Source organism: Mandrillus leucophaeus, unplaced genomic scaffold (assembly GCF_000951045.1).
Source record: "Mandrillus leucophaeus isolate KB7577 unplaced genomic scaffold, Mleu.le_1.0 Scaffold312, whole genome shotgun sequence".
Classification (NCBI taxonomy): Eukaryota; Metazoa; Chordata; class Mammalia; order Primates; family Cercopithecidae; genus Mandrillus; species Mandrillus leucophaeus.
In genome coordinates, this window is record NW_012103277.1 from 1,379,342 (window position 1) to 1,388,823 (window position 9,482).

Below are 9,482 nucleotides of genomic sequence, written 5' to 3' on the forward strand. Positions count from 1 at the left end.
CTAGATACAATGGGTGTACAGGCAGTGGGTAAATACAGCCATTCCAGATGGCTTCACAATTATCTCCTTTAACTCCATGTCTCACATCCAGGTCACACTGATGCAGGAGATGAGTTCCCATGGCCTTGGGCAGCTCCACTCCTGTGGCTTTGCAGGGTGCAGCTCCCCACCTGGCTGGTTTCACGGGCTGGCATTGAGTGTCTGCAGCTTTTCCAGGTGCAAGATGCAGGCTATTGGTGGATCTAATATTCTGGGGTCTGGAGGACCGTGACCCTCTTCTCACAGCTCTACTAGGCAGTACTCCAGTGGGGATTCTGTGTGAGGGCTCCAACCCCATATTTCCCTTCTTCACTGCCCTAGCAGAGGTTCTCTATGAGGGTCCTGCACCTGAAGCAAACTTTTGCCTGGAAATTTAGGTGTTTCCATACATCCTCTGAAATCTAGGCAGAGGTTTCCAATCTCAATTCTTGTCTTCTACACATCTGCAGGCTCAACACAACATGGAAGCTGCCAAGGCTTGGGATTTGCACCCTCCAAAGCCACATCATAAGCTCTACCTTGGCTCCTTTCAGCCATGGCTATGGTAGCTGGGATAAAGGGCACCAAGTCCTTAGGTTTCACACAGCAGGGGAGCCCTGGGCCAGGCCCATGAAACCATCTTTTCCTCCTAGGCCTCTGGGACTGTGATGGGAGGGGCTGCCACAAAGGCCTCTGACATACCATGGACATTTCCTCTCTTTTCCTGGTGATTAACATTTGACTCCTTGTTAATTATGCAAATTTCTCCAGCAGGCCTAAATTTCTCCCCAGAGAATGTGTTTGGCTTTTCTATTCAGCATCAGACTGCAAATTTTTCAAACTTTTATGCTTTCCTTCTTCTTGAGGTCTTTGCTGCTTAGAAAGTTCTGCCAGATACCCCAAATCATCTTTCTCAAGTTCAAACTTCCACAGATCTCTAGGGCAGGAGCAAAGAGCCTCCAGTCTCTTTTCTAAAGCACAGGGTCACCTTTGCTCCAGTTCACAACAAGCTCCTCATCTCTATCTGACACCACCTCAGCCTGGATTTTATTGGCCATATCACTATCAGCATTTTGATCAAAGCCATTTAAGACGTTTCTAGAAAATTGTAAACTTTCCCAGATCTTCCTGTTTCTGAGCCTTCCAAACTGTTCCAACCTCTGCCTGTTACCCAGTTCCAAAGTCACTTCCACATTTTCAGCTATTTTTACAGCAGCACCCCACTCTACCAGTAACAATTTACTGTGTTAGTCTATTCTCACGTTGCTAATAAAGACATACCTGAGACTGAGTACTTTGTAAAGGAAAGAGATTTAATGGATTCACTGTACATGTCTGGGGAAGGACATGTGCATGGGAACTCCCCTTTATAAAACCATCAGATCTCATGAGACTTATTCCCTATCATGAGACTAGCACAGGAAAGACCTGTCTCCATGACTCAATTATCTCCCACCAGGTTCGTGCCACAATGCATGGGAGTTGTTATGATTCAAGGTGACATTTGGGTGGGGACACAGAGCCAAATCATATCAACTAGCATGCAAATCTATTATGAAATAAAGAAAAGGTTAGGTACCTGCTTTTATTCAAAACTAAAAGGTCTCTGAAGAAAAAACAAAAAACAAACAAACAAAAAACAAACAACAACAACAACAAAAGAAACAAGAAATGAACAAAGAGAGTGACCGTAGTAAAAAGGAAGACATTCTGATTTTTTTTTTTTTTTTTTTGAGATGGAGTCTTGCTCTGTTGCCCAGGCTGGAGTGCAGTGGTGTGATCTCAACTCACTGCAAGCTCTGCCTCCTAGGTTCACGCCATTCTCCTGCCCTAGCCTCCGGAGTAGCTGGGACTACAGGCACCTGCCACCATGGCTGGCTAATTTTTTGTATTTTTAGCAGAGATGGGGTTTCACCATGTTAGCCAGGATGGTCTCGATCTCCTGACCTCATGATAAGCCCACCTCGGCCTCCCAAAGTGCTAGTCTCAAGGTGTAATTTGAGTTGCAGTTTAATCATCTGTGGCTGAAATAACGAATTATTTATACCACCCTAAAAATCTCAGGAATGTAACACCCAACTTTCTTATCTAATATGAAAATTTGAAGTAGTCAATAAAATATGGTTTTATTAAAATATTAGTTGCTAACTACTGTTCTTAAGTTATATATATATTTCTAATTTCCATTTATATTGTTTCAAAATTCTTTCTACTGAATGTGGTGTTAATTTGTCGTGTTTGATTTTATCTTTAGAAATCAATCTAAATTTTTTTTTGTAATAATTTACTCAAATTTTAATTTTATGCATATTTCCACAGGTTCATGATTGACTGTAACTGATACAACCTGATTTATTTTGTTAACTTTTATTTTATTATGCTAAGAACACTTAACAGGAGATCTCTCCTCCTAACAAAATTTTTAAGTATACAACACGCTATTGTTGACTATAGGCACGTTGCTGTACAGCACACATCTAGAGCATATTCATCTTGCTTGACTGAAATTTTGTAGACACTCCTCAACATTCCTTTTCTTTCTGCCTCTGGAAGCCACCATCCCACTCTTTGATTTTATACATTTGACAGTTTTAGATATCTCATATACTTGGAATTACATAGTAGTTGTCTCTGTGACTGCCTTATATCACTTAGCATAATGTCCTCAAGATTCATTCATGTTGTCCATATTGCCACATTCTCTTGTTTCCTAAATCTAACTAGATATCATTGTGTGTATATTCAATATTTTCTTTATCTTTTTATCTGTTAATGGACATTTAGGTTTTGCATGGCTACTGTGAATGGTACTACATTAAACATAGAAGTGCTAATAATCTCTTTGAGATCCTGATTTCAATTATTTTGCATAAATATCCAGAAGTAAAACTTTCTTTTTTCATATGGTAGATCTTTTCAATTTTTTAGTAACTTCCAGTCTGTTTTTCACAGTTGCTTCACCATTTTGAATTTCCATCAAAAGTATACAAAAGTTCAAATTTATTCACTTTGTGACTAACATTTTTTTCTTATTTATTTATTTTTTTACAGTAGTCATCTTTTTCCACCTGGTTTATTTCTAAATTAACTAACAGGAGTTCTACATATAAACATTAAGATTGAGCACCCCTATACAAGCTAAATCTTAGTAGAATTATTCACATTATTCTCTTACTTTTTCAACACAATGTTTATTTCAAAGCAACACACTACTAGAATTAAAATTAGAGACCCTTTGGAAAATAGAATATCATTAACAAATAAGCATTTGCCAAATGCTTTTTGAACTTTTTTCAAATACATTTGAACTTTTCATTAATGTGCTACTTAGCTTATTAGTTCTGAAAATTCTAGCTCTGGTTTATTAGAATAGATTCATATTTAGGTATAAAGGATTACATATGGAAATATTACAAATAAGAGCATATACATTTGTCAGTATACAGATTTATTTTTCTGTCAGTGAATTGGAGTGTGAAACAATGATAGCCTAGTAGAAACAAGCACACCTAGTGTTCAGATATTGGCTGATCATGTTACTCTTTAATTTAAAAAAAAAAAAAAAAAAAGAAAACGCTCCTTGGAGAAATGGCTTCAGACTCATCTTGCATATTTTCTGCTCCCATCCTAATTCTACAAAGCAGAAAATATACAAGATGAGCCTGAAGCATTTTGCAGTACCAGAAAGTAAGGATAAACTTGCTAAAAAAAAAAAAAAATGATGATGTATCAAAAGGACACAGAAGTCAAATAAACAGGCTCCCAATAGTCAAAACTGAAATAATCTGAGTAATAAATTACATTAAATAGTATTGAATTACAACCCATGTATAAAATAAATATCCATGAGTCCATATTGATATAAATAAATACTTAAATAAGCAAATTCATTGGAGAGAATGAATAATTCTCTTCTATAAAATAATTCCAAATTACTTATGAAGACACTCTGCCCTAAAGGAAGGGGAAAGAACTTTTCTACTCTTTCAGACAGAGTTGTGAATAATAATTTTCCTCCAAACAATGCATGAAAATGTAGAGAAAGAAAAAACTTTTCGGGGAAAATACCTGAGAACACTAATTCAGCCAAGATGCTTAAGAAGTAGTAGTAGTAGTAGTAGTAGTTATTGTTGTTGTTGTTGTTGTTTGAGACAGAGTTTCGCTCTTCCTCCCTAGGCTAGAGTGCAATGGCACAGTCTCGGATCATTGCAACCTCTGCCTCCAACGTTCAAGCAATTCTCCTCTCTCAGCCTCTCATACAGCTGGGATTACAGGCACCCACCACCACTCCTGGCTAATTTTTGTATTTTTAGTAGAGATGGGGTTTCACCATGTTGGCCAGTCTGGTCTCAAACTCCTGACCTCAGGCAATCCACCCCCCTTAGCCTCCCAAAGTGCTGGGATTACAGGCATGAGCCACTGTGCCCAGCCAGGATGCTTAATTTAACACCAACAATGACAAACTTCTTAGGAGTCTGTAACCTTGATAAGATATGATAAAAAAAATAGCATTTTATCTCTATGTTTTTTTTTTTTTCAAGAAAAAGTCTTTATAACTTCAGTCTCATAATGAGAAAATATTATGAAAATCCCAGTTGAAAGACATTCTACAAAATACCTGAACATTACTCTTGAAAAAAGAAATCATCTGAAGACTGAAAACTCACTGGTAAAAGTAAAACATAGAAATGATAACTACAAAATTTTTTAAGAGATAGGCAATATGAAAATATATAAATTGAAACAACAGAAAGCCATGGGTGGAATTAATGTATAGAGGTTTTAGTGTTTGCTTACTTGTATGGTTTTGTTTTGCAATCAAAATTAGGTTGTTGTCAGTTTTGAAAGACTTGTTATAACTATAAGGTATTTTTTGTAAGGCTCATGAGCTACAACATATAAGAAATACACTTAAAAAGAATAAATTATGAATCATATTAACAAAGAAAATCACTTAACAAAGAAAAACAATAAGAAATTTTTAAAAATGAAGGGAGAATTTACAAAAACACCAGATAACAAGTAAAACAGTAGGAGTAATGAAATTTTAACTATTAATAATAACATTAAATGTAAATGGACTAAATTATCCAATTAAAAGACATACTGTGGCTTTAGGGACAAAAAAGTAAAAAGACACAACTGTATGTTGACTATAAGAAACTTCTCGTACAACAACATGGACCAAGAATGAGTAATGAGTGAGAAGCAGTAATAATAATAATAAAATCCTATCAAACATAAGCCCAGACCTGGATGACTTCACTGATAAATTTTGCAAACATTTAAAGAAAAAGCAATAAAAATTCTACTCAAACTATTCCAAATAATTAAACGTTACTACGAGGAAATTATTCCAAGCTCATTCTAACTGGCCAACATTACACTCATCCCAAAACCAGAGTAAGACACAATAAAAAAGAAAACCACAAGCACTAGCAATTCTGATGAATATAAATGCAAAAATGTTCAACAAAATACTAGCGAACATAATTCAACAATACATTAAAAAAAATTATGATCTAGTGATCATGATTACCCATGGATACAAAGATGTTTTAACATATGCAAATAGGCAAAAAAGTGGTTCTTACTGTTGCGTAGTGTTTCTTCTACATGCCAGAACAATTAGACAATAGAAAGACATAAATAGTATCCAAAGAAAAAGTTAGATTGTCCTTGTTTACAAATGACATCTTATATTTGCTAAATTAAATCTTATATTTAGCAAGCATAAAGTTTCCACCAAAAAAATTCTTAGAATCAATAAATAAATTCCATAACATTATCAGATACAAAGTCAATAGACAAAAGTTAGTAGCAAGCCAGGCACAGCAGCTTATACCTGTAATCCCAGAATTTTGGGAACCCAAGGTGGGAAAATTGCTTAAGCCAAGGAGTTTGAGATCAGTCTGCAAAACATAATGAAACCTTACTTCTAAGAAAAACAATTTTAAAATTAGCTGGATGTGGTAGCACATGCTTGTGGTACCAACTACTAAGGAAGATGAGTTGGGAGAATTGTGTGAGCCTGGGAGGTTGAGGCTGCAGCGAGCCATGATCATACCACTGCACTGCAGCCTGATTGACAGAGTAAGATACTATCTCAAAAAAAAAGAAAAAAGAAAAAAGAAAAAAAAAAGTGGCATGTCTCTATGCCAATAGCTAACTATCTAAAAAATAATTCAAGAAAGCAATACCATTTACAGTAGCTACAAAAAAATTACCAAGAAATAAGTTAAACCAAAAAAAAAAAAAATCCTACAATGAAAACTGTAAAACACTGATGAAAGAAATTGAATAAGCCAAGAAAAAATTTTAAAAGTCCATGTTTGCAGATTGGAATACTTAATACTGTTAAAACTTTCATACTACCCAAAGAAATTTATAGATTTAATGCAATACCTATTAAAATACTAATGATATTCTTCATAATTTTTTTTTAAATCCCAAAATTCATATGGAACCACTAAAGAACCAGAGTAACCAAAGTAGTCCTGAGAAAAAAGAACAAAGCTGGAGGCATCATACTAACTGAAATCATAATACACCACACAGCCGTAATAACCATAACAGCATGGTACTGGTATGAAAACAGAAACATAAACCAGTGAGACAGAATAGAGAACTCAGAGAACATAGTTGCATTTATATTCAACATATTTTCAACAAAAGCACCCAGAAAATACATTGGAGAAAGGACAATCTCTTCAATAAATAATGGTAGGTAAACTTGGCATTCATATGTAGAAGAAAACAGCTTTTATGTCTCTCCCTATATTGAAAAATCAAATCCAAATAGATTAAAACTTTAATGCAAGACCTGAAGCTATGAAACTACTTGAAGAAAAGATTGGGGAAATGCTTCAGGAGATCAGTCTGGGCAAAGAATTTCTGAGTAAAAGCTCAAAATGATAGACAACAAATGCAAAAATTAACAAATGGTATTAAACAAAAAAACTTTTGCACATCAAAGAAAATAATAAAGTGAAGAGACAGCCTGCAAAACAGGAGAATATATTTTCAAACTATCTATCCAACAAGGGATTATTAACAAGTATACATAATAAAATGTAGTATATCAATAGTAACAAAACAAATTTAAAAATCCAATTTTAAAAATGGCCAAAAGTTCTGAGTAGACATTTCTCCAATGATGACATATTAATGGTTAACAGGTAAATGAAAAAATGCTCAATATCACTTATCATCTATCTGGGAAATGCAAATAAAAAGCACAATGACTTATCATCTCACCCCAGTAAAAATGGATATTACAAAAAGACATGACATAACAGATGCTGCTGAGGATGTGGAGGAAAGGAAATACTTGTACATTGCTGGTAAAAGTGTAATCAGTATAATATTTTTGGAAAACTGTATGAAGTTTCCTCAAAACATGCAAAGTAGAACTGCCATGTCATCCAGGTATTCCACTGTTGGGTATATATCCAAAAGAAAATATCAAAGAGATATCTGCATTTCCATTTTTATTGCAGCACTATTCAGAATAGCCAAGCTATGGAATTGACTTAAGTGTTCATCAACAGACGAATGGATAAAGAAAACTGGTATATATACACATCATGCAGTAAGCTCAACAGATGCAGAAAAAGTATTTGGCCAAATTTCAACTTAAATCCTTTATTTTAAAATAATCAAGAAATAAGATATAACTGAATATTGTTATCTGCTTCAAAACAATGAAATTATAAAAACTATAGTTGATATAATTATCAGTAAAATATTGAATGCTTTTCATTTAAGATTGAGCGAAATGCAAGGATTTTATCCTTTTCACTTGGAATTTTATTGGTAGTTTTAGCTAGTGCAATCAGGGAAAAAACTTACAATAAAAAAATGGAATCAAATTGGAAAGGAAGAAGAAAGACGGTCTCTATTTTTATCTATTATGGTTGTTTACATAGAAAATCAAAGGGATATATCCAACAATTTCAAGAACTAATGAAATAAAGATTTTTGCATTCCATTTTATGTAAATATTGCCTAAAAACAAAGAAAAACATGAACAAATCTGTAAATAAACACAATATCTGGATAGTTATGTCACATGTCAATTAAAATCTACCCTTCACTCCTTCCCTTACTATGCTCTATCTTGTGCACAGGACCAGTAGCATATAAACACTAAAAAATATAGTATTTAATATTCACCTACCACAGCAATTATTTCCACTGAGTTGGCACACAGAGAATTGCTCATAATGTAGAAGCTGTGCTTACTATTTCTGAATGGATACTATGAAAGTTTTAAAACAAAATGTTCTCTCTACTAATTAGAGAAAGCTTATTTCTAAAATTTGTAGAAAGACTTCTGGTTTAGATACGTTTACATATGCATGTAATGTAATACATTTTCTAAACAGGCTTCTGGGTTCTGCTGGTCATTTTGACAACTTAGAGGGCAAAATCAGTGTTTTAATAAAATCTGGTAGATCAGGCTACATAAAATCTGAAAATGCAGTGTGTGACTTCAAATAATAAGTCCACTTATTTAGGCGGGAAAATACCAAATTTATGAATACAACTACTAAAGGTAGAGTGGCTTCATATTTAATGTAGTAATATCAAAATAATCATAAAAAATTCATAGAGTAAGTTGTACATTTCTCCACTAGTTTTATAAAGTCATTTTATTGTTGTTGTTCTAAAGCTTTTAACCTCTAAACTATTCCACTCTCTTATGCAGGAAAGTGCTCCGCTAAAAATACTGCCAGGTTTCCTCGCTGTAGGGATGAAAAAGCCTTTAGAGTTATTCTTGGTAATACATGTCAAGACTGAAGGATTCCACAACTTTCTCACAGTTATCTCATTATTTCTGGGATTTTTTGTTGGTTTATTTTTTAATTTTTATTTTATTTATTTTTTTGAGAGGGAGTCTCACTGTCACCCAGGCTGGAGTGCAGTAACGAGATCTCAGCTCACTGCAACCTCCACCTCCCAGATTCAAGTGATTCTCTCATCTCAGCCTCCCAAGTAGCTGGGACTACAGACGCCCGCCATTTTGCCCGGCGTATTTGTGTATTTGAATAGAGACGGGGTTTCACCATGTTAGCCAGGGTGGTCTCCAACTCCTGACCTCAAGTGATCTGCCAGCCTCTGCCTCTCAAACTTCTGGGATTACAGGCGTGAACCACTGGGTCTGGTCTCATTATATCTTAATTAGTGAAAAAAAACTTTTTCAGAATATTTTTTCTCTCTTAGTCTGTCTTTAATAGATATGGAGAAGAATTATTTAGAAGTTGTAGTTTAGAAACTGGACGCGGTGGCTCACGGCTATAATCCCAGCACTTTGGGAGGCCGGTGGGTGGATCATGAGGTCAGGAGATGGAGACCATCCTGGCTAACATGGTGAAAGCCCGTCTCTGCTAGAAATACAAAAAAAAAAAAAAAAAAAAAATTTGCCAGGCGTGGTGGCGGGCACCTGTAGCCCCAGCTACTCG